Source organism: Paroedura picta, chromosome 1 (assembly GCF_049243985.1).
Source record: "Paroedura picta isolate Pp20150507F chromosome 1, Ppicta_v3.0, whole genome shotgun sequence".
NCBI classification, from domain to species: domain Eukaryota; kingdom Metazoa; phylum Chordata; class Lepidosauria; order Squamata; family Gekkonidae; genus Paroedura; species Paroedura picta.
The window spans coordinates 183,943,526-183,967,834 of NC_135369.1; the positions used below are offsets into that span (position 1 = coordinate 183,943,526).

The 24,309-nt window shown below is 47.2% G+C and overlaps 1 long non-coding RNA gene across 1 annotated transcript in view; it reads left to right on the top strand.

Moving 5' to 3' along the window:
• The first annotated feature begins 927 nt into the window (after positions 1-927).
• Positions 928-24,309, top strand: part of LOC143826202 (uncharacterized) — a 66,730-nt gene continuing 43,348 nt past the window's right edge. The window contains exons 1-2 of the long non-coding RNA XR_013227031.1: positions 928-1,494; positions 22,449-22,611. This is a non-coding gene — a long non-coding RNA (uncharacterized LOC143826202). The remainder of the gene's footprint in view (positions 1,495-22,448; positions 22,612-24,309) is intronic.

The window sequence follows — 24,309 nt, forward strand, 5'->3', positions numbered from 1 at the left end:
TGGTGTCCAAGTTGACTTGGGCTCCTTCACCGGGAATTGCAGTGCTGTCCAGGTGATTTGGCTTCTGTGGGCTCCAGGCTGCCTGTCATGGAAGCTCCTTTCAGTTGCAGCCCCCCCCCCCAAATCTGGGGATGCGTATTGTCTTCCCAAGCTTCTGCTGGTTGTCTCGGGCGTCCCTGAGCAGTTTCTTTATTAGAGAAAAGCAAGTTACTACACTTAATGTATAGTTAGAAATAACGTACAGATTACAGGTGACCACATATAGGGCGCAGGGGAGGAGCCCTGCTTCCTGGGAACATAAAACAGCTACCATGTCAAGGAAGTCACAACGTCTTGATAACAATCATAGGTGAGAAAACAATGGGGAGGAAGGAGACTAAACAGACAAGGGAGGGTTGCGGGAGGTGAGGAATGTTAGGGCATCTAGTGTGCTCGGAGAACTATTAAGGGAATTCATCCTTGGGTATCAGCTAGGCCTAGGCATGGCAAACTACTAAATCAGAACAGAAATACATGGCGGTTTCTGACATGATCTACTGAAGAGACACAGTTCAGATCCTGAATCCAGAATTAGACTGTTCTTCAGAAGCCATGCAAGTCCAAAACTCTTCCTTCTTATGTCTTTTGGGTGAGGGGTTGACTCTGTTCTCAGAATCCCTTTGTTTAAAACTGCCTTTTGGTATCTTCTGAAACCTATTGGCTTTTAATTACAAAAAAAAAGTCAGTTCTACCACAGGAAAAACATCTCTCTGTGTCTGAGAAAACCATCCATCCTCTGCTTCACCTCTAGAATAGATGCAGGGACAATTCTGCTTTCCAAGACACATTTCCTTAATAGCTCATCATCATGCAAGAAGGTCAGCACAAATTCAAGACTACAATCTTGCACAATTTCCAAAGCTTGATAACTACTTGCAAAAATAGCACTGTAGCAGAGGTAATAACTTCATTACTAAAGACCTCTCCAGCACTTTTCAGCGTAGAAACAATGTCCATCTACTCTTTCAAATGCTCCCTCCACAAATGCTTCCATCCTCAGAAAGCTTCTTAGTAAACAGCTTTTTAAAAAGCAGAATTATTTTTCCATGAGATAGGTCTCAAACTATCTTTCCATACCTCTCGTTAGCTGGAGCAATCCTTAAACATCATAAATTCACTTAGGCAACATATTGCACAACATTAGTCTGCTTTGCACATGTCCCTTTAAAAATTGCTGCCTGCTTCTGGAGTCACTCACTGGAGCCCCTTCTGTTCACACTCGCTTTAAATCCAATGCTTCAGACATTAACAAGACCAGATGCCTCCACTGCAAATTTATTTATGTGGGACACATCTTGTGGCAGGCCTTGTGTAACGGAAATGTAGACGGATGTGACGTCCTTAGTTTCACCCACGAAGCGCGCCAGAAGGGCCCAGCCGGAAGAAACACCGGCCCCTGGGGCATAGGCAGCCACCCTGCAACCTGCAGGTACTGAGGCTGCAGTGGAGAAGCAGGTAAGCAGGAGGGGGAGGGAGAAAAGGAGTGTTTGTGTGTTTGCTTGGGAGGGAGAGAAACCAACAGATAAAGGGGGAAATGGGAGGGGGAAGGAGAGGGAGTCTCTCTGTTTGTGAGGGAGGGAGGGGGGAGGAAGCAAGTAGGAGGGAGACCAACAGGTAAGTGGAAATGGGGGGGGGAAAGGGAAGGGAGTCTCTGTATGTCTCTCTGTGTGTTTGTGAGGGAAGAAGTGGGGAGGAACCAAGAAGGATGTTAGGGGGAAGGATAGGGAGTCTGTGTATATGTGTATGTGTGATTACAAAGGAGGAAGGGAGGGAGGGGGGCCCTGACCAGGTAGCTCCAGAGCAGGTTTGTGTCCCACATACCCTCTGAGGAAAAAAAACCTCCTAATTCTCCCAACAACCCCCACACACCACTCCTCACCACCCCAGCCCTACCATCGATTGCCATATCACCAGGGCAGTTGTTTCAATTGGTCACTTGGAAGAGGGGTAAAATAGTCTGAGATTCCTAATTTAGCCAGCAAGCCTATAGGTTCTGCAAGCCCCTCTGAATTCCATTAGTATTTTGTGCTTCCAGTGCACGGGCTCAGTTAGCATTTTCACCAGCCCTCTACCTGTCCTTGCTTCTTGGTCCAGTCTCAGGAAGTAACAGCAGTTAATGTCCAGATCAGCTTCCAGCCACACTCTGGATTCAGCTTCCTTTAGTAGTAGTACTACTAGTAGTAAGTTTATTATGGAATTACACCAGAGCTCTCTCAGGTTTCAGCAGCTCATCCAGGCTGCAAAAATGTTCAGCTCTTCAGAGCCATAAACAAACCTCAGTGACTCTTCAGGCTTAACTGCTGATTGCCAAGGCTATGTTGCCATCAACATGGGAATGTCACTTCTGGCACCTGGCAGAATTGACATGATCATATTGGGATGGCTCAGTAGTGTTTTGACATTTGGGCAAAAACTCTATGGTGAAATTGACTTCTACCATAGAGTTGTTGCCCAAATACCAGAGTGTTGCCCAGACATCGCTAACATGATGATGTCATTTCCAGTACATGTCGGAATTGGCGTCACCACAGTCCCAGCAATGTAACCTGGGCCTCTTTCCTGGTCCTGGTAAGTCTCCCCGGTATCCAGCAGATCAGCAGTAGGGGCAAGATCCAGGGATAAGGAATTCCCTGCCCCCAATTCGAGCATGGAAACCCTATTGTGCAATAGGTTACTGTCAAGACCCTATATCTCCCAATGTATCTACATGTTCTTGCCATTACACCATGTGGGTTTGGGGCATGTGGAGTTGGTATTTGCTGCCTCTGTCCTTCTCTCAGAAGGGGCAGGTAATATATCTGTTGGTACCTGAGTTTAGGTTATATCTGTGTCCTTGGAGCCCAGGCAGGGATGCTATATCTGGGAGACAGTTTTGTTTTAGGGAAGTGTGAGAAGAAACAGGAGGGGTGTCATCAGGAGGTTTTGATCCTGAATTTGGAATCAGGGGGTTGAAGTGTGCTTTGGAGACCTAGAATCATAGAGTTGGAAGGGGCCATACAGGCCATCTAGTCCAACCCCCTGCTCAACGCAGGATCAGCCCTAAGCATCCTAAAGCATCCAAGAAAAATGTGTATACAACCTTTGCTTGAAGACTGCCAGACATAGGGGTGCTTATGTAGGCATGCTTCAGTTTTAGCAAGAAGGAGTAGTCCTGTGTAATTTGTTCCTGAATAAAGAGATTTTCTTCATTGAAGTCTGCTTATTTGGAATATCGGCTGCAAGCATATGATGCTAGCTTCGATGGAAGAGTGACAGGTCAGACCTGCGTCTTTGAGATCCTAGTCCAACATGATAAACACTTCTGTGATGGACTGCACTTTTCAAAAGCTTAGAAATGCTATATGCACAACTGAAAGCCTTGAGAGACAGGCTGACCTAAGCAACCTAATAGCTGAGCAGAGAAAGATTTCTGAATGGGATGCTGAGGAGAGTTTCATCGAGAAATCGTACTCCATGAGAGATCCAACATGCGGTATTTCCAAAAGTTTGAGCAGGAGTCCTCAACCATTGGACGGCCATGGGCACCTTTGGCTGCCATGGGAGGTGGAGAAATAGACACAGAAATAGTCCAAGTACATGGGAAAAGGGGATAATTCATACAAATACATTGGGAATGCAGAACATTGGCCATGTGGTGGCAGCTACCCCTGAAATGACATTATTTCAGTTTGATGGCCCATCAGATCACCTGAGACCTACCTAAAGGTAAAGGTAAAGGTATCCCCTGTGCAAGCACCGAATCATGTCTGACCCTTGGGGTGATGCCCTCCAGTGTTTTCATGGCAGACTCAATATGGGGTGGTTTGCCAGTGCCTTCCCCAGTCACCGTTTACCCCCCAGCAAGCTGGGACTCATTTTACCGACCTCGGAAGGATGGAAGGCTGAGTCAACCTTGAGCCGGCTGCTGGGATTGAACTCTCAGCCCCATGGGCAAAGCTTTCAGACTGCTGCCTTACCACTCTGCGCCACAAGAGGCTCTTGCGCCCTACCTACCTGCTTCCAAAACAACACTGGGCTGGCACCAGGAAAAGCACTGACAGATACCTTGGCACCCACAGGGTGAGAGCCAGCTTGGTGTAGTGGTTAGGAGTGCAAACTTCTAATCTGGCAAGCCGGGTTTGAATCTGCGCTCCCTTACATGCAACCAGATGGGTGACCTTGGGCTTACTATGGCAATGATAAAGCTGTTCTGACCGAGCAGTGATATCAGGGCCTATTCTGCACGCAATAGATAATACACTTTCAATGCACTTTAGAAGTAGATTCTCCTGTTCTGCACGGGAAAATCCAGCTGCCAAAGCACATTAAAAGTACATTATCCTATGTGTGCAGAATGGACCCAGGGCTCTCTCAGCCTCACTTCCCTCACATTGTTTCTGTTGTGGGGAGAGGAAAGGGAAGGCAAATGTAAACCACTTTGAGACTCCTTTGGTAGAGAAAAGCAGCATATAAGAACCAACTTCCTCTTCTTCAGTAATATCAGGGCTCTCTCAGCCTCACCTATCTCACAAGGTGTCTGTTGTGGGGAGAGGAAGGGAAGGTGACTGTAAGCCGCTTTGAGCCTCCTTCGGGTAGGGAAAGCGCCATATAAAAACCAACTGTTGTTGTTGTTGTTGTTGTTGTTGTTGTTCTTCTTCTTCTTCTTCTTCTTCTTCTTCTTCTTCTTCTTCTTATTATTATTATTATTATTATTATTATTATTATTATTATTATTCATGTTGCGGACCCCTGATTTAAAGGGACACTTTATATTCTTAAATTCACTGATCCGTTCTCTTTAACTCACTAATCTGTTTGGAACTTTCCTTTTCACTCCCTACAGATCTGCTCGCGTGAACATATTTAAAAAAATAAAAAAAATATCTGGGCTTAACTTGGCAACATAAAAGGCCTCTCCCTTTGCACAGTAAACAGACTGGAGTCATGAAACATGTTGCTGAATCCATGTAAATCTTCAATCCTCCGCTTTCCCTCAAGAAATAGTTCCGTGGTCACTGGAACCAACTTTATCGGGAAGGATTCGGGATTGGGTTCCTTGGGAGTCCACAATGTAATCCTTACAAATCATCGGCTCCTGCTGAGGACATAAATTGTGCTCACCATAGTCGTATATTCAAATCTCTGGCCAACTGTTTGTCATCAGATTAGAATGTGATGACATGAAAAAAGATGGGCAGCGGTAGCTGGTTTCCCCCCGCTCTACATTCATAATGACAGCATGCAGAAAATCAAGACACCACACCAAACGCTACACACACGCACACACACACATTTCATTTCATTTCATATTGCCATAAAACAAGACTCGGTTGCAGCTGCACGTTCAATGGAATCTGATGCAGTTGAAAACACTAAGGAAGTAAGTCCCAAGTTATTCCGTGGGGCTGAAGACTTGGTTCTTCTATGTTGTTTTTCTTTACTCAAAGGAGTCTCAAAGCAGCTTACAGTCACCTTCCCATTCCTCTCCCCACAACAGACACCCTGTGAGGGAGGTGAGGCTGAGAGAGCCCTGATATCACTGCTCAGTCAGAACAGCTCTATCAGTGCCATGGCGAGCCCAAGGTCACCCAGCTGGCTGCATGTGGGGGAGTGCAGAATCGAACCTGGCTTGCCAGATTAGAAGTCCGCACTCCTAACCACTACACCAAACTGGCTCTTGCCAGAAAGTCTCCCTTCTATAGCAGCCATTTCTCTCCTCTTGACCTCTGCCATCTGGAAATCAGTCACAATCCCACAAGCTCTCCAGCTCCCACTAGAGCTGGATATTTGGGGGAGCCTGAGGAGTGCAAAGCTTGAGAAGGGAAGGGACTTCAATGGGGGATAATGCCACAGAGTCACCCTTAAGTTCGAAAATGAAATAGGAGGGGTAGGACCCAGTGAAGGCCCAGACACAAAGCAAGTTATACGGCACCGGGATACCAGTATGGTGTACCAAATGTTACAGTATAATAAGAAGACTTCTAAGGAGGCTTCAAACAATTTCAGTTGGTTCTTTAATGTCCAGAACATTAAATAGATCCCAACACGTTTCGCCGTGTGGCTTTTTCAAGGGACATCAATTTCAGTGTTTTCAACAGAAAACTTCAATTTAGAGGAACAATCTTTTAACAGAGAGTAAGACTGCGCCTCTGGTGGCGCAGAGTGGAAAGGCAGCAGACATGCAGTCTGAAAGCTCTGTCCATGAGGCTGGGAGTTCAATCCCAGCAGCCGGCTCAAGGTTGACTCAGCCTTTCATCCTTCCGAGGTCGGTAAAATGAGTACCCAGCTTGCTGGGGGGCAAATGGTAATGACTGGGGAAGGCACTGGCAAACCACCCCGTATTGAGTTTGCCATGAAAACTCTAGAGGGCATCACCCCAAGGGTCAGATATGACTCGGTGCTTGCACAGGGGATACCTTTACCTTTAAGACTGTAAGAGGGTGGAGACAGATCTCTTTTTCCCAGAGTGTTTTTTTTTAATTGCTCTCACCTTGTATATGTATAGGTTAGGAATGCCTTTGTTGCCTAGGTTCCAGGCAAGAAACCTTGCCTGGAAAACTTTCATGCCTATTACTTTGTTCAGCGCAAGTGGGGGGAGGGGTCTCAGGGAAACATTAAAGTTATGGTTTGTAAGCTGGCCCTTTAGCTCTAGCAAGGAACACCTTGTGCTCTGTCCACTACGTTCTTCAATAAAAAGATTTTCTTCATCAGCAAATCTACTTACTGAGAGTTCAACAGAGCCTTCTCAGTTTGGAAAGAAAGATCCTGTAGAACTGTAAACTGTATTTGAAGCTTCTCCCAGGTTTCCAAGAAGAAGGAAAGAATGTGCCTTTACCTTGCAAGTGACTTATGACCCCATCCATGGTGCATTCCAGGCAAAACATGAGCAGAGTTGGTGTGGCATGACCGTCCTCCACACAGCCTTCCACCCATGGCTTCCTTGTTGGTCTACCATTTAACTGTGGACAGCCCTACTTAGTGTTCAAGTAGAGCTATTCAAGCAGTGAAGTTCCTGAGGCTCCTCAGTGTTCCTGTGTGTTGCTTGTCCAATAGTGTAAAAGAGGCTGTACTGTAGAAGTCCCCAGCATGGTGCCTGTGGGCATCATGGGGCTCAACTGCACTGCTCCTGGCACCTGCCAAGGGGGAAGAGCCAGATGGACTTCTGACTCATCATTGGAGATCTGACTGAGTCTGCAGATTTTTTTAAAACTGAGACTGAAGGTAAGCTATGTGCAAGCAAGAAAATACTCAACAGCTTTTTTCTACACAAGGATTAAAGGGTGGGCTGGCACTCATCTGATAGTGGGGCAGGTCCCCATTCCACATGACATCAATGCTGGCCCAGCTCTGGCCTGGTCCTGGCCCAAATCAGGCCTTCCATTGACCCACGGCAAGGGAATGTGGATATTTCTGTGTTCCTTTTTTTGCCCTGGACACCAAGCCAGGCCATGTGGAAGGGCAAGAGTTGGGCCTTCCCAGCCTCGCTCCTCCCCCACCTACAGCATCCTGGAAGGGATAGAGAATGGGACATTTAAATTTTTTTCACAAAAGTGGGATTGCATTGTAAATACCCATCCTACACCGAAAAGCATAGTGGGACCTCTCCACCGCAGCTGCCTTGTATGGAGGCAATACTCCAGGGTGGACTGGGTTCAGTGGGGAAAATCTTCCCTTTTCTGGACTTGGGAAGAGGTGGGGCTAATTGCCCAGTCATAAAGAACCGATGGTAGCCCAGAGTAGCACTGCCAGTGCAGAATGGGCCTCGACATGTTCATCTGAAAAGACTTCCTGCTGAACAAAGCTTCTGCCTGAAATGTTGAAGAGTTCAAAGGCTTACGCTTGACTTTGGTTCCTGACATTGTTTGGCTCCGCCTTCTTTGGCAGACATTTTGTGGTTGGCTTCACTTCTTTTGGCATCCATTTTGTGGTTGGTTTGATCTACTTTGACATCCATTTTGTGCTTGTGCCCATTACTCTGCATCAGAATTTCAGAGGTGTCCATAAAGTCAAGAAAGCTGGGGAACCTCACTCTCCTATCATCAAGGAACAACCAATGAACTCTGAATTATAAACCATTTTCCTATTTCTAGAACTATGATATTGTTCTTTTTTTCAGAGGCTTCAATCAGCTTTAGACGGGTCACAACAACTGTTTTTGGCCAGATGCATTAACCAACAAATTGGTCACTTCACACCATACTTTTGGGATAAGTTGTCAACAGCTGGTCAGGCCTTACATTCTGTGGTGGGACAGCAACCACTAGCTCAGACTTCAGTGCACATTATTCTATCAACAGCTAAGACTGAAGCTCAAAATTCCTGCCAAAGTCCATACCCCATGCCTGTTTCTGAAATAGGGCTGTATGTTTTTTGCTGTATTGGAAGAAACTGCTTTAGAGTGCAAAAGACTCTGAATTAAAGACCCTCTGAAATTTGGAAGTGCGGGGAGGGGGGCTACTTGTGAGGGAAGGAAGGAAGGAAGGAAGGAAGGAAGGAAGGAAGGAAGGAAGGAAGGAAGGAAGGAAGGAAGGAAACCGACCAGTCTTAGGAAGGAAGGAAGGAAGGAAGGAAGGAAGGGAGGGAGGGAGGGAGGGAGGGAGGGAGGGAGGGAGGGAGGGAGGAAACCAACCAGTCTTTGGAAGGAAGGAAGGAAGGAAGGAAGGAAGGAAGGAAGGAAGGAAGGAAGGAAGGAAGGAAGGAAGGAAGGAAGGAAGGAAGGAAACCGACCAGTCTTTGGAAGGAAGGAAGGAAGGAAGGAAGGAAGGAAGGAAGGAAGGAAGGAAGGAAGGAAGGAAGGAAGGAAGGAAGGAAGGAAGGAAGGAAGGAAGGAAGGAACATTATTAGAATCATGAACTAGCTGAATAAATAGGATTGTCAGGTCTCAGTTGCAAAATACCTGGATTTTTGGGGGTGGGGGTGGAGCCTGACAAGGGGAGGGTTTGGAGAGGGGAGGGGAGGGGAGGGACTTCAATGGGGTGTCATGTCACAACCTTCAAAAGTGGCCATTTTCTCCAGGGGAACTGATGTCAATATCAATTGTAATATCGGCAGATCTCCAGCCACCACCTGGAGGCTGGGAGCCCTAAAAATCAGACAGACATTGAAAGAGTGGTTGCAATAATATATACAATTGACCATTACAATATATATGAACACCAAATACATGTGATTGAATCAATGCGCCATGGAAGCTCACTGGATGAGCTTGGGACAGTTCCGTACTCTCAGCCTGACCTACTTCACAGGGCGGCTGTGAGAAAACATGGCAGAGGTGGAGAATGGTTTAAGTTGCTTTGGATCCCCATTGGGGTTAAAGACCAGCTATAAAGGAAGGTTTTTAAAAGGCCCCCATGGCCACGAGATCTCCTTTGGTGTGGACAAACATGACAACGACATGGAGCATGAAGGGTCGCGTCTCGGATCCCCCCGGCGATAATAACAACCACGCTGCCCGGTCTACCAAGCGCATTTCGATCAACGCATGTATTTCCAAAACAGCCCCTTACTTGAAATTCCATCTGAAGTCGACGTCAAGGCCCCCCAGTCAGTTAACCGGGGTCTAACATGGGAAGAATTGATTTTCTTATTTTCAGCTGTCAGGCCCGCTACAAAGGCTGAGTTTTAATTCTGGGGATGTTATTAAATTCCTTGCTTAACCGGCAGAAAAATGGAACTGCTCGAAGAGCAATCGGCGGGCTGCCGTCGGATTGAATGACACCTGTCAGAGTATGATGAATGGCCCTCTCAGCCCCACCGTCCCATTCCCTGTCAGTCAGGTGAGGGCCATTAATCTTCATCCAGGGCTTGTCACGCCAGGCAACTGCTACACCCCCCAAAAACAGTCTCCATGTGTTTGCCACCATCACGCATGGGGACAAGACGATGCGTTCGCTGTCAGGACGAGGCTGAATTTGCATAATTTATTATGATTTCCCTTCCTCCCTACCCACCCCAAAACTTCTTCCGCCTGTCCCATCCCTTCCCCCTGCCAAAGCCAATAGGGGATAGATGGGATTCGACAGATGGAGTACGGGGGCCCGGGCTGCCGGCCCCCAACCCTCCTGCAGTGCTTGATGAGGAACGCAGCATCTATACAAACCAATCAAAAAGCTGGCAGTTCAATTACAGAGTAATAAAGGGACATTCATCATTCAATTAGGCACCTGTCATGGCTTCACAAAAGGGAAAACTTCTCAACCTGAGACTCCAGGGAGAAGATGCTACAACCAGAAGCCGGGGAAATAAATGAAGGGAGGAAAGAGAAGGGGAGGGGGGGGGGAAAGACAAAGTCAATTACCAACCCACCCAGACAAAAGGAAATACAGTAAAAGAAAAGGGTGGGGAGATTTAGGGCATTTATCATGCAACCCTATCAGACGAAAGGAGCATTAAGTCTCAAAACCTTATACCTCCAAAATCTTTGACTCTTGTAAAAGTACACCCTGAAACGACACTTGCCAACCTCCAGGTAGCAGCTGGAGATTCCCTGGGATTACATCAGCCCACCATGGGACAGAAGTCAGATCATCTGGTGGAAATGGCCTCTCTGGAAAGTTGAAATATGGTAAAGAAAGTGAATGTAGTCTTGGGCTGTATTAGCAGAGGTATCACATCCAAGTAACAAGATGCCAGTCAGAAGGAAACCGGTGTGGTCTGGCTGGACACATTGGAAACAAAACTGTGCTGCCTTCCCTTGATCAACATATTGTTCTTCAGATGGTTGCAGATCACCCCTTTAAAATCTGCTCTATTATCTTTCCTGCAGCTGAGTTCAGACTCACTGGGCTGAAGTTTCCTGGGACATCTCTCTTTTTTGAAGATTGGGATAACATTTACTTTTCCCCAGTCTTCTGGCACCTCTCCAGTCCTCCAAGAAGTCCTAAAGATGATGGACAAGAGTTTTGCAAGCTCACCAGAAAGTTCTTTGAGCATTCTTAGGTGCGCACCATCCAACCCAGATCTTAGATCTTCAGTTCTATGATGACACTTTTGCTATGGGCAATGCAGTCCTCAATGTGGACAAGTTTTGAACATGGCCAAGAACATGGTGTTGTTTACATTTGTTAAAGATGTATCCATACAGTTATGAACGTTGAGAAGAGGAAGAATTCAGTTCAAGGTTCCCCTCCCCAGCTATGTTTTCAAGGCTTCTACAATAAAGGGTATAGGCTATCGCTAAATCTAAGCCCTCAAGATTGCTAGGATGACCTTCAGAATTGTGTGATGGATTTTTAAGTCAGGAGTCGGAATGCTAGGAGTTATGAGCAGGTTCAGCTCATAATCTCATGAGCAGGTTCAGCTCATGATTATGAGTTGATTCCATGCAAAATTTTTGTGCGCTACTTTACTTTATAACTTTCCAAGTATCTTTCCTTCTCCAGGGCATATGCTATTATCTAGTGACCTGCTTTTATTGTTTATAATTGTCCTTTTGCACTTTGTAAAGGCCTATGGCTGAACAATAAACCTGATTCTCATTCTGATAACCATTCCTTCCTTTTTCATTGGTGGAAAAGCTGGTTTTACCCAGTTTACTATTATTGCTTCCAGAAATAGGATTGCCAGACCTCCACCCCTGGTGGCAGGGCCGACCTCCTCACCCCCGATCACCTGGCTGGTAGCAACATGTCTACCTCAGTGCCCACCAGACCATGAGATGGCACCACTATATCAAGGACATTGGAGTAATGCTCTAGTAGAAGCCTAATTTACCATAGAGCTTTTGTCCAAACGCCAGAGCATCACCCCAACATACTGGATGTGGGAGCATCACTTCTGGGTCATGTGGGCATGTTAATGGATGTCAGGTGAGACTCCCTGCTGCTCCCAATAAGTTCATCCACCCCTCACTAGTTCCCATGAGGGACTTGGCAAACCCAGCTGAACATGTGCATCATGAAGCCTCTCTAGTTACAACAGTTGAAGTGAAATACATGTGGCCATCTTTATTTCATCTCCTGGGGCACAGGTAATTAAGCCAGCCTGAAGCACCATCTGATCCATGCCCTGCATGGTCCATTGCAGAAACGTACCCACTGCATACTGTGGGAATCATTGCAAGAAATCTCAAGGTGGGAAACCTCAAATTCACCAGGTGGTCTCCTTTAATTATTTCCATCAAGTGTGATTGTGAGGGAGAGCCTGGGCTCCTTAGCATTTGATGTTTTTGACCACAACCTGCTGGCCCACCACTTTGTGAGAGCCGGGATTTGGGGGACAGCCTTTCAATGGCTGCGCTCCTTTCTCCGGAACTGTACATAGAGGGTTGCTGTGGGGTAACAGCAGTTGCATAGTTACAACCTCTCCTGTGGGGTTCCACAGGGTGCTGTCCTCTCCCCCACATTGTTTAACACCTTTATGTGCCCTCTTTGGGCTTGGTTGTCATAATTATGCTGACAACTCTGAGCTCTCTGGATGGCCAATGTAACTTTACCCCCCCCCCCAACTGAAACAATTGCTAGTTGTTTGGAGCCAGTGACAGTCTGGCTTAAGAAAAGCTGGCTGAAACTCAACCCCTCCAAGATGGAACTCCTGTTGTTTGATAGGGAAAGGCCTGATCAGGAAGTGTGTTTACCCACTCTGCAAAGTGTGCAACTGGAGACCGTAACATGGCCCTGAATTTGGGGGTGATGCTGGATTTCTCCTTGACTAGGGAGGCCCAGGTCACAAGAGTAGCACAGCTGGTATTCTACCATCTATGCCAAGTGAGGCTACTAGCATCCTATCTGTCCCAAGAACATCTTGCCACAGTGATCCAGGTGATGGTCATCTCTAGACAGGACTTCTGTAACTCACTCGCAGCAGGCCTACCCTTGTCCATGACCAGGAAATTGCAACTGGCACTAAATGCCAGTTATCCACCATAGTTTTTCCCTAATTGAAACAGACATTGTGTTCTACACTAATTTGTCTGGCTGCTTTGACCAGGCAGTCTTTGAACTGATGCCCTGACCAATCATACAGATTGCTTTGCTACATCAGCGTTGAAGGCACTGGGGAGGAAGTTAATCCAGCAAGACACAGAGATCTACACTTAATACTGGAACTTTAGAAGCGGTTTTCTCAAATGTAACAAGTTATATCTGTTCCTGGATATCGTGGGGAAAAGGTAGTGTCACCACGGATCAATCATATACATTGCACAGGCAAAATTTAAAGTACTAAATACCAAAATGGAAATCAAATAACATGTAGATTGCTTTTTAAAATTCGGGGTTACTGGGGATAAAAATCTCAGTGCAGATTCAGCCCAGGAAAGGCTCTGTTAAGCTTCTGGGATCTGATGAGATAAAGCTAGTCTGAGCCACCTAGGTCAGGGCATCATAAAAACGGTGTGCCTTTGAGTCACAACCAACTCATGATGACTTCAGGACAATAACTTTTCATGGCAAGAGGCATGAAGAATTGGCTTCCCATGGCTGGTCTCTGTGTAGCGATCCTGGACTTTCTTGGTGGCCTCCCATCCTAGTACTAACCAGGAGAAACCCTGCTTAGCTTCTGAGATCTGTTGAGATCAGGCTAGCCTGAGCTGTGCAGGTCAGAGTAGGGGTGTTTTCCATTGCGTTCCTCCACATAGCAGTCCTGGACTTGCTGGGTGGTCTCCCATGTAAGGACTAACCTGAGCTACTGCTGCTTAGCTTCTGAGGGATGATGAGATCAGCAAGATCAGGGCATCATAATCGGTGTGCTACTGAGTCACAATCAACTCATGATGGCCCTGGGACGATGACAGAATAAAGTGTTGTCAAGTTACAGTTGACTTATGGCAACCTCCTAGGGCTTTCAAGGCAAGAGATGAAGAAAGGTGGTTGGTCATTGCCTGCCTTTCTATAGCAACCCAGGACTTCCCCATCCAAGAACTAACCAGGCTCAGCTTCTGCAATCTGATGAGATCAGCTTGTCCTGGGCTATCCAGGACAAGACAAAGTTGGTTTGCTATTGCCTGTTTCTGAGTTGCTCTACAGGATCTCTGGCACAGAGGTCTTTCACATCACCTCCTTTCGGATCCTTTTAACCGGAGATGCTGAAGCTTGAACCCGGGACCTTCTTCATGCAAAGCAGAGGTGCTACCCCTGAGCCATGTCCCTACCCCCCCAATGATTGAACACATGAAGTTGCCTTACACTGAATCAGACTCTTGGTCCAGCAAGTTCAGTATTGCCTACTCAGACTGGCAGCAGTTCTCAAGGGTCTCAGGCACTGTGGTCTTTCACCTCATCTACTGCCTGGCCCTTTTAACAGCAGAAGCCAGGGATTGAACCTGGGACCTTCTGCCTGCCAAGCAGATGCTCTGCCACTGAGCCACGGCCCCTCCCCATAGCAGCCATAACTGTTCTACTAGCATTACAACCGATATCGCTTCACATCGCAAGCCTCCTTCTTATATTAGCTAAGAGGTTGCTATGCATTTATTATTGATGTGGAAAGCAAGCATTAACTGGCTTGAGTTCCCAGAGTTTGTACGCTTGGCTACCTCGAAAGCCATTATCTTCCGGCTTAGAATGTTGGCGAAAACATGGAAATCTCTGAAAGTGGCGTGATTTTTTTTTTTAAAAAAAGGTGCTGAAGAAAACGTGAGAACACCAGAGAGGGAGGGAAGCAGACGGGTGATTGTGAGGGATGGCCAATGAGTGCCTTTTACAAATTTTATGCTTCCGTCAGAACCTCAGTTCTTGGTCACGGCAGTCTGCAGTCTGAGCCGTGCTTGCTTCAGCTTGGCACTTTTTTGAGCTTTCCTTTAAAAAAAATACAATAACCCCCCTCCCCCCCCCCTCCTGCTGATCATTAAGTCCCTAACCAAGACAGTGCGACTTAGTAAATAATATATCAAGATAAATGATAATTGTTCTGCTTTAAATGTCTACTAATGAGCACCATAAATTAAAAATTAATATCCCAAAGATGGTATGGATAGAATCCCTGCTATAAACAGAACAGCGGGGATCAAGAATGCAAATGAAAGCAAAACGCCTCCCTCATCCTCTCCCCTCACGGTAACCGAAAAGAAGCCCTCAAGCCGGCAGATTGCTAATAAACAATTTTAATGTAGTTGTTTAACAAGCAGTTCTTCCATAGGTTGGATTCCAGGTTTGTGTTGTTTTACAGTCTCTTTAGAATTGAGCCCCCAATCAGGAAAAATGTACTCATTTTAAATTGTCTTGAGTTCAAAAATGAGCCCTCGGGCCGTTCCATACTTCTTCTTGCAATGGTTGCAAAGGGAAGCATTGGTTCCACCTGGCTCCCTCATTCACTTCAATGGAAGGTGGAGAAGCAGAGTTGGTGATTATAACTCGCTTTCCTCTACCCTAATAAATCTCAAAATGGCTTCCAGTTGCCTTCCCTTTGTCTCTACACAGCAAGTGGGGTTGAGAGAGCTTAAAGAAAACTGGGACTGGCCCAAGGTCTCTCAGCAGGCCTCATGTGTCCCAAAGCAGCTTACAATTACCTTCTCTTCCTCTTCTTCCATATAGAGGATGGAGCAGAGTTGTCCTCTCTTGCCCCAGAGGGACGGACCAGAACCAATGGGATGAAATTAGTTTAAAAGAAATTCCGTCTCAACCTCCGGGAGAAGTTCCTGACAGTCAGAGCGGTTTCTCAGTGGAACAGGCTTCCTCAGGAGGTGGTGGGCTCTCTGTCTTTGGAAATTTTTAAACAGGGGCTGGATAGCCATCTGACAGAGAGGCTGATTCTGTGAAGGCTCAAGGGGGTGGCAAGTTACAGTGGATGAGCGATTGGGATGTGTCCTGCATAGTGCAGGGGTTTGGACTAGATGACCCATGTGGTCCCTTCCAACTCTATGATTCTATGATTCTATTCCTCACAACAGGCACTTTGTGAGGCAGGATGGGCTTAGAGAGTTCTGAGAGAATTGTCACTAGTCCAAAGTCTCCCAGCAGGTTTCATGTGAAGGAGGAGTTTGGAATCAAGCCCAGTTCTCCAGATTGGAGTATGCCATTCTTTGTCACCATACCATGCTGTCTCATTCTTGCTTCGTTAGTGCTCTGCATTTCTTCCCAACGGGGACCCCAAGGAACATACCCAGCAAGCTTCCATGACATGAGAAGGAATTTATATTGGGGTATTCCCGACTAGACCAAGACAACCACTCCACCACTCTGGAGCCCTGTGTACCCTGATGGGCCCTCCATTTCACTTCAGTGGGTGGAAATGACAGCAGGAGATAGTCGATTCCATCCAGTCACCTTTGGTGATGAATGTCTCCTTTGATCACCAAAAAGGGTTATACTGAGAATCATGGGACTTGCATGGAGAATTGATTTGATTTATTTAATTTATTTCCTTCCTATCCTGCCTTTCTCTCCTCCTCCTTTTTATTCCCACGACAACTCTGCGAGGTTGGTTAGGCACAGTGTGGAACTGGCCCCAGGGTCTGGAGGAAGGCAAGAGTCAATAGGATAGCTGTGGTTAACTACGTAAATGGGAGACATGTTGAAGAGAGGGCCAGCTTGTTGACTGCAGCTTTAGAGGCAAGGATTAGGAGCTGTGCATTCAAATAATGGGAAAGGAGGTTCTACTTAAATAGAGAGCATGGTGAGGCTGCTCATAGATGGAATATGCTGCCTCAGAGGGTGGCGTGGTTTCCTTCTGGAAGTTTTCAGGTGATAGGATGAGCACCAGTCAGGAGTAGGTGATTTTTGAACAAGAAGAAGAAGAAGAAGGAGGAGGAGGAGGAGGAGGAGGAGGAGGAGGAGAATTGGTTCTTATATGCCACGTTTCTCTACCTGAAGGAGTCTCAAAGTGGTTTACAGTCGCCTTCCCTTTCCTCTCCCCAAAACAGACACCCTGTGAGGTGGGTGAGGCTGAGAGAGCCCTAATATCACTGCTTGGTCAGAACAGTTTTATCAGTGCCGTGACGAGCCCAAGGTCACCCAGCTGGCTGCATGTGGGGGAGCGCAGAATAGAACTCAGCATGCCAGATTAGAAGTCCGCACTCCTTACCACTACACCAGCTGGCTCTCCTGAGAAGGTGGGGGGCTGGACTGGATGGCCCTTTGGGGTGTCTTCCAGCTATCTGATTCATTACACCCTGCTGAAGTCCCTTCACACCCCTACCCCCACCCTCCCCAGGCCCCACCTACAAAACCTCCAGGAATTTTTCAACACAGAGTTGGCAACCTAATATCCCACTGAGGCCCTCCCCAGGCTCCACTCCCCCCAAATCCCCAGACATTTCTCAGTCTGTACTTTGCAAACCTCTTTGTCACTCCAGGAGAACTCCAACCAGCATGGTGTAGTGGTTAGGAATGCGGTGAGCCGGGTTTGATTCCCCACTCCCCCTCATGCAGCCAGCTGGGTGACTCTGAGCTCACCACAGCACTGATAAAGCTGTTCTGACTGAGTAGGAATATTAGATCTATCTCAGCCTCACTTCCCTCGCAGGGTGTCTGTTGAGATGAGAAGAAAGCGAAGGCGACTGTAAGCCGCTTTGAGACTCCTTCAGTTAGAGAAAAGCAGCATATAAGAACCAACTCTGTTTCTTCTTCTTCTACCTATAGGTTGACAACCCTACCTAACTCCAAGACCTGGGAAAGCAAGCTGGCATCCAAGTCACTAGCAGCCAATAATGGGCTTTGTCCCGAAGAAAGCTGACCTCCGATTGCCTGTGATTTATCCTCCCATTAACAGGGGTGGAGGATCTATTGCTGTTGGAAATGCCACGGTGTTGCTTTGCCCTTGGGAACCAAATAGTGACCCTTTCTTTACACCCCACCCTGGCCCTGCATTTCCCCTGCCGTCTCCTGGCCTGCTGTATGATAGAGACACCTGCTAAGTAGGAAATGAGCGGAGACACAAATTCCCCTCTTTCCCCAGCTGCCGCTGAACAGCTGTCACAGGGAAACAACTTCCAGGCCGGTCTGACCTGTGAGGAACCCTAACCTGTGACCTGGAGGTGAAAGGGGCTGTATCCAATTACCAGTCCCTGGAGTGACCTGGGCAGGTCCCCTGTGGAGCAAACGTCTCTCCCTCCATTACCAAAAATTGTGCCCGGCCCTCGGGAGGGTTCCTAAGGACATGCAGGCAGCTTTTAAAACAAATTAAATTAGGAACAATTGCCAGCTGTGTTACTTTACATCACCATTTGACGGGAACACTGGACATCTGCTAGTGGGATCCAAATGCCGGCTTGAGAAAGGGCTTTGGCGTACACAGTGAGGCACCCACCATCTCTACCATGTTCTTGCTCCAGATAGAGTAGGATTGCCAATTCCGGGTTTGGAAATTCCTGTAGATTTTCAGATACACCTCACTGTTTGCCTACTTTATGGACTTAATGGCCTCTAATTGATAGAAGCATTGTAGCCTGTCTGCCTAGGCACACTTTCCTTGGGAGTAAGTCCAGCTGAACCTGTCGAATTTGAATTACAAGTGAATGTATCTCCTTCTCCATGGGTTCCTTTTAATATTTGCGAAACTGGCCAGGGGGTGGAGCATGTCCGGCCCCCAGAGAGTGCCGGGACTCAAATCTGGCCCTATCAGAATGCGGCCAGCAAAGTGGTCATCACCGGCGCACAGCACGCGTGGGAGGCCGTGCTGGCAGCGACGCTGAGGAGTCACTACCTGCGGAGAGCCCTGCAAAGGCCCGCCCCCCACAACAACGAGGATGCAGCAGGCCCGCCGCCACCTCTCAGATGAGACATCAGCCGCCCAAAACCGGCACAGGGCCCACCATCCCCAAGGCTGATGCTCCCTAGCCCCACTACACTCGGGGGGGGGGGGGAGAGGAGGTGCATGTCTCTGAAGAGTCTCCACGTCTCAGAAGGCCTACCTGCCTTTCACCTCCCCCTTTCTGATGCTAGCGCTGCCGCATTTTAGCCTGCAGTGACCTTGAAGACTGGTATGGTATAACAGTGACTGAACCTGGATATTCTAAACATGATTTATTTACTTACTTCATTTACCCCACACTTCCTCTCCATTGGAGACCCAAAGTCCCTCTCCTCCCCCTTTCCCCCCTTGTCAACAACCCTGTGAGGTAAGTCAGGCTGAGAGCATGAGACTGGCTCAAAGTCACCCTGCAAACCTCCAGGACATGGCTAGGATTCAAACCTGGGTCTCCCAGACTCAAGGAGGACACTCTTGCCACAATGTAATGTTGGCTCTACCCCCACGAACAGATGCAAGGCAGAAATCTCCGTGACTCAAAGAGGAACAGAGAAATTTGCCATTTGTCAATGTAAACAACAGATGCTTCTTTGATAGGAGGCAAAATAAATATTTAAGGTACATGAAATCCAAAATTCCAGTGCCAAATGTTTTCTTTTTCTCAGGACTGGTATTATTATTTTAGTAGCTTTGGTAATATTGATGGGGGGGGGGCTGAGAGGCCCCGAGCGTACGTTGCTTTGGCCAAGCTGGCTGTACAGCTCTTCTTCAGGGGGCAGAGGGACGCAATTAAAACAACTCATTTTCAGCTCAGCAGTAGGTAAAACTCCTCTCCAAATGTGTAGACCTCCTTGAGAACATCTGCTAGATCGTGCGACAAGCCATGATCTTGTTTTCCCTTTGGCCTGGAAGCCCTGGGTATAGCCCCCAAGGCAAGGATCTGAGAGCCAGTTTGGTGTAATGGTTCTGGCGAGCCAGGTTCGATTCTGCACTCCCCACATGCAGCCAGCTGGGTGATCTTGGGCTAATCACAGCACTGATAAAGCTATTCTGACCGAGCAGTGATATCAAGGCTCTCTCAGCCTCAACCACCTCACAGGGTGTCTGTTGTGGGAAGAGGAAAGGGAAGTTGATTGTAAGCCGCTTTGAGACTCCTTCAGGTAGAGAAAAGCGGCATATAAGAACCAGCTTTTGTTCTTCAGTAATATCAGGGCTCTCTCAGCCTCCCCTGCCTCACAGGGTGTCTGTTGTGGGGAGAGGAAAGGGAAGTTGATTGTAAGCCGCTTTGAGACTCCTTCAGGTAGAGAAAAGCGGCATATAAGAACCAGCTTTTGTTCTTCAGTAATATCAGGGCTCTCTCAGCCTCCCCTGCCTCACAGGGTGTCTGTTGTGGGGAGAGGAAAGGGAAGGCGACTGTAAGCCGCTTTGAGACTCCTTCGGGTAGAGAAAAGCGGCATATAAGAACCAACTCTGTTTCTTCTTCTTCTACCTAGACGTTGACAACCCTACCTAACTCCAAGACCCGGGAAAGCAAGCTGGCATCCAAGTCACTAGCAGCCAATAACGGGCGGAGTCAAGAGAAGTCTGCTCTGCTTGGTTGAAAAAAGAGGAGTGATACAATATTCAAACGTAGTCATGGAAGCATTCTAATTTCCCCGTTTTATCAAATAAGGGGGGGGGGGGATAGCCACAAGACTATGTAAACAGGAGCTAGCTAGAAACTATACGAAACTTCTCCCCAGGAAATTCTGTACTACTACATTATACATTATAACAGCTGCCGGAATAGCCAAGGTCTAAATGAATAAGACTTCAACATGTAGTACCTCTGTAGATACAATTAAAATCTTTTATTTACATATTTAGTTATCTGCATTACAAAAAAAACAAAAAACAAAGATCTCTTTTGGTTGGATATAATTTGAAAGAAAATGGTAATTCATATGGAACAGCTGTTATAGCTAATTTTGGGATAATTAAAAGGGGTAGTAAAAAAGAGAGTGGAAAAGACAGGTCTGCTCTGCCGACAAAAATCCTTCCCATCAACAAACATTCTGCAGGATCCAAGCGGGGATCTTTTGTTTGCAGGGCTGCACATAGGGTTGCTCGCCTCCAGGTGTGGCCAGGAGATCTCCCACTGTTATAACTGAACTCCAAACGATAGCGATCAAGTCCCGGCAGAAATTCTCCAGGAATTTCCCAACTTAGAGCTGGCTACCCCAGCAACACTAGGAGATTTAAAGTGGCATCTTTGAGAGGGATGCCAGGCCCCAGGTGGGACTTAGGGATCCCCCAGAATTGCAGCTCTTCTGACTACAGAGATCAATTTGCCTGGAGAACATGGCTGCTTTGGAAGGGGGAATTTGTGGCCCTGGACCTTATTGAGGTCCCCGCCTGCCCAGACTCCATTGTCAATTCTCCAGGAATTTCCCAACCTGGATCTCGCAACCCTACCCTCCCATCCCCATTGGTTCCCTGGCAATCCTAGGCTTTGAGGATATTCTCAACAGCTCAAGAAATGCAGTTCTCCCCTCCAGTTTGGTGTAGTGGTTAGGAGTGCAGACTTCTAATCTGGCATGCTGGGTTCGATTCTGCACTCCCCCACATGCAGCCAGCTGGGTGACCTTGAGCTCTCTACAGCACTGATAAAACTGTTCTGAGCAATAATCTCAGGGCTCTCTCAGCCTCACCCACCTCACAGGGTGTCTGTTGTAGGGAGAGGAAAGGGAAGGTGACTGTAAGCTGCTTTGAGCCTCCTTCGGGTAGAGAAAAACAGCATATAAGAACCAACTCTTCTTCTTCTTCTTCTTCTTCTTCTTCTTCTTCTTCTTCTTCTTCTTCTTCTTCTTCTTCTTCTTCTTCTTCTTCTTCTTCTTCTTCTTCAGACCGCATTGTCAACGTCCAGGTGGTGGCTGGAGAGCTCTCACCATCACAATTGAATGCCAGGCAACAGAGATCTGTTCACCTGGAGAAAACGGCCGCTTTCGAAGGAGGGCTTGGCTCCTTGGCGTTATACATCAGTGAAGTCTCTCCCCCAAACCCTGCCTTCCTTAAAGTCCATTCTCCCCAAAAAATCTCCAGGTATTCCCAAACCTGGAGCTGTCAACGTAACTTTCAGAGCACCTTGTATCCATATATTCATACTAGCAAAAACCACATTGGAAGAGCTCAGTGGCGGCCGGCAATCATATGCGGTGAAGTGCCGTGGGGTATGCTGGGCTTGTTGGTGAGAGGGGCTAGAGAGGGTAGGGGCTGTCCGCTGAGGCTGTGGGGGGAGGGGCTGGCTGCATCATACCTCTGTTTGCTGTGCCACGGAGGGGTAAGTTAGGCTCAGGTGTTTCTGAAGGGTGAGCTTGTGAGGCGAGGGTTGCACTGGGAGGGCAGTAGGCACCCTTGCTGGCAAAGTCTGTCTTCTGGGGTGTTCGTGCTTGGAGGTATAGATTATGACCTCCTTTCCCGGTGATGTTCAGGCTCTGAATGATGGTGAGTGCTCCAGAGTGCTCCTCACCTGGTTTGTTGAGGGCGCTTGCGAGTGGGGCTGGCCCAATCAGGACTGGCCCAATCCCTGGAACTCTATGGGCCAATCAGGATGTGCACAGCTTTGCTGTGCATGTCCTGATTGGCCTGTAGAGTTCCAGGGATTGGAAGCAGAGGCCAGACCAGCTCCGCCCAGGAGGGCTCTACCCAAATATTTATACAGCTAAGTGTTTAAAGATAGTTGATGCTTTGGTTTATTGACATTGGATGCAGTAGCGGAGTAGATTTTCAGGACCATAATTTGTACTTATGGTTATCATTAAACCCAGCCCTTTTGAAACACGGGAGAAGAAGGAAAAGCCCCTGGCACAGAATATATGAATTCTGAGTATGCAATGTTAACGCCGTTTGAGCAAATGAGGAAAAATGGAAATGCTTCAAGAGAGACGGTAGAGCTTTATCATCTGTCCAGTTGATAAAATCACCACTGAGGTAAGGATGTTTTCTGGCCTATGTTTTGGGATGTTCCAGTAATTTAAAAATGGAGATGTCAGAGAGCTGAGGTCTTTGGTTAAGTTGTTGGCAGGCTGTTGTAATTCACCGAACACCCTGGCTTATCTTTTATTCATATAGGTGCATTCCAATTACCTTTGTCAAAGGTTAACTATCTAAAATTGCTCCAGCAAATTTAGTGTGATGTGTGCATTTTAAAAAAGTAATTAAAGGGGTAGATATTCAATGTTATTTAAAAAAAATCGTAAGGAAATAGCATTGCACCAATCACTCAATATAAAAACAGTTTATTTCACGTTGAAAGAGGGGGTGGTGAAATCAGATGCCATAGGGTTGCCAGCCTCCAGGTGGTAGCTGGAGGTATTTTGGTCTTATACCTGCTCTCCAGGTGGTAGAGGAAATGGCTGCTTTAGAAAATGAACTTTATGGCGTTATAGTGCCCTGGTGTCCTTCCTCTCCCTGAACTGAGCCCTCCTCAGGCTCCACCACCAAAATCCCCAGGTATTTTCCAGCCCTACACATGGAGGATTTCCATGGATGGAAGGGGGAGGCAATGCCCACTGATCTCCCCTCTCCTGGCGTACCCCTGGATCCCCTTTCTTTCAGAAATAGCATTTTTGAGCCCCATTTGGGGCTCTGGGGATAGGGGGGAGGTGGGAAATTTTACTTTGTGGAGGGAAGTCCCACTTCCTCTGTCTGTGGAAATCATTGGTAGATTAAGGCCTTCATTCTGCCTCCTTAAAGGGACTGGATGACAGAGGTCCTAACTAGGACTTATTCTGCACACAACAGATAATGCCTTTTCAATGCACTTTGGAAGTAGTTTTTCCTGTTCCGCACAGGAAAATCCAGCTGCAAAGCAGATTGAAAGTGCATTATCCTATGTGTGCGGAACAGGCCTAGGTATTCTTTTTTTTTTAGATTAGACCTTTTTTTTGCACCTTCTCCCAGTTCCTCTTGTATCTGCCTCCCTTTTAACCCCCTTTTACCCCTGGATCACTTCCTTCCTAGCTCTCCCACCTGACTCCTAGATAGATTCTTCCTCCCAATTTGTCTCTTATCAAGCAGGCTAGTGCTTGTAAGAAGGTCCACCACTTGTTCCCTGGTGACCATCACATCCCTTGTCTTGGGGCTCTTTCTTGGTTCCCTTTCTTTCTCCCTGCCTTGGAGTGAACCATGATGCAATAGGAAGAATGTCCATGGGTTGGAGGAGAGGTTTATAGATAACACAGACTGGCAAAAAGATGCATAAGTAGGCTCAAGATGAAATATGAAGGACTCCCTCTCCCAATATACCCCTAGAAGAACACTAAGATCAACAGGTGCTAAGATGCTGACAGTCTCTGGCCAGGCCTCAACCAGGGCCAGGGCCTTTTCGGTCCCAGCCCCAGCATGGTGAAATATGCAGGCTGAGGAGGCCTGGACCCTGACGGAACTACCAGAGTTCCACAGAGTCTGTAAAATGGTGTTGTTCCACCAGGCATACAGTTGAGGCCAGGGCAAACAAATACAATCACTGGGCCTCCCCCTCCTGACTACAGCAGCACAGATGCCCTAAAGACATAGGAATAAGCACAAGGCTTAACAGTTGAGACAACTGGGACACACAGGTTTATAGTTTTATGTTTTTATTGCTTTTATTGTTTTATCAGAGTTTATATTTATGGAGAATTTTAA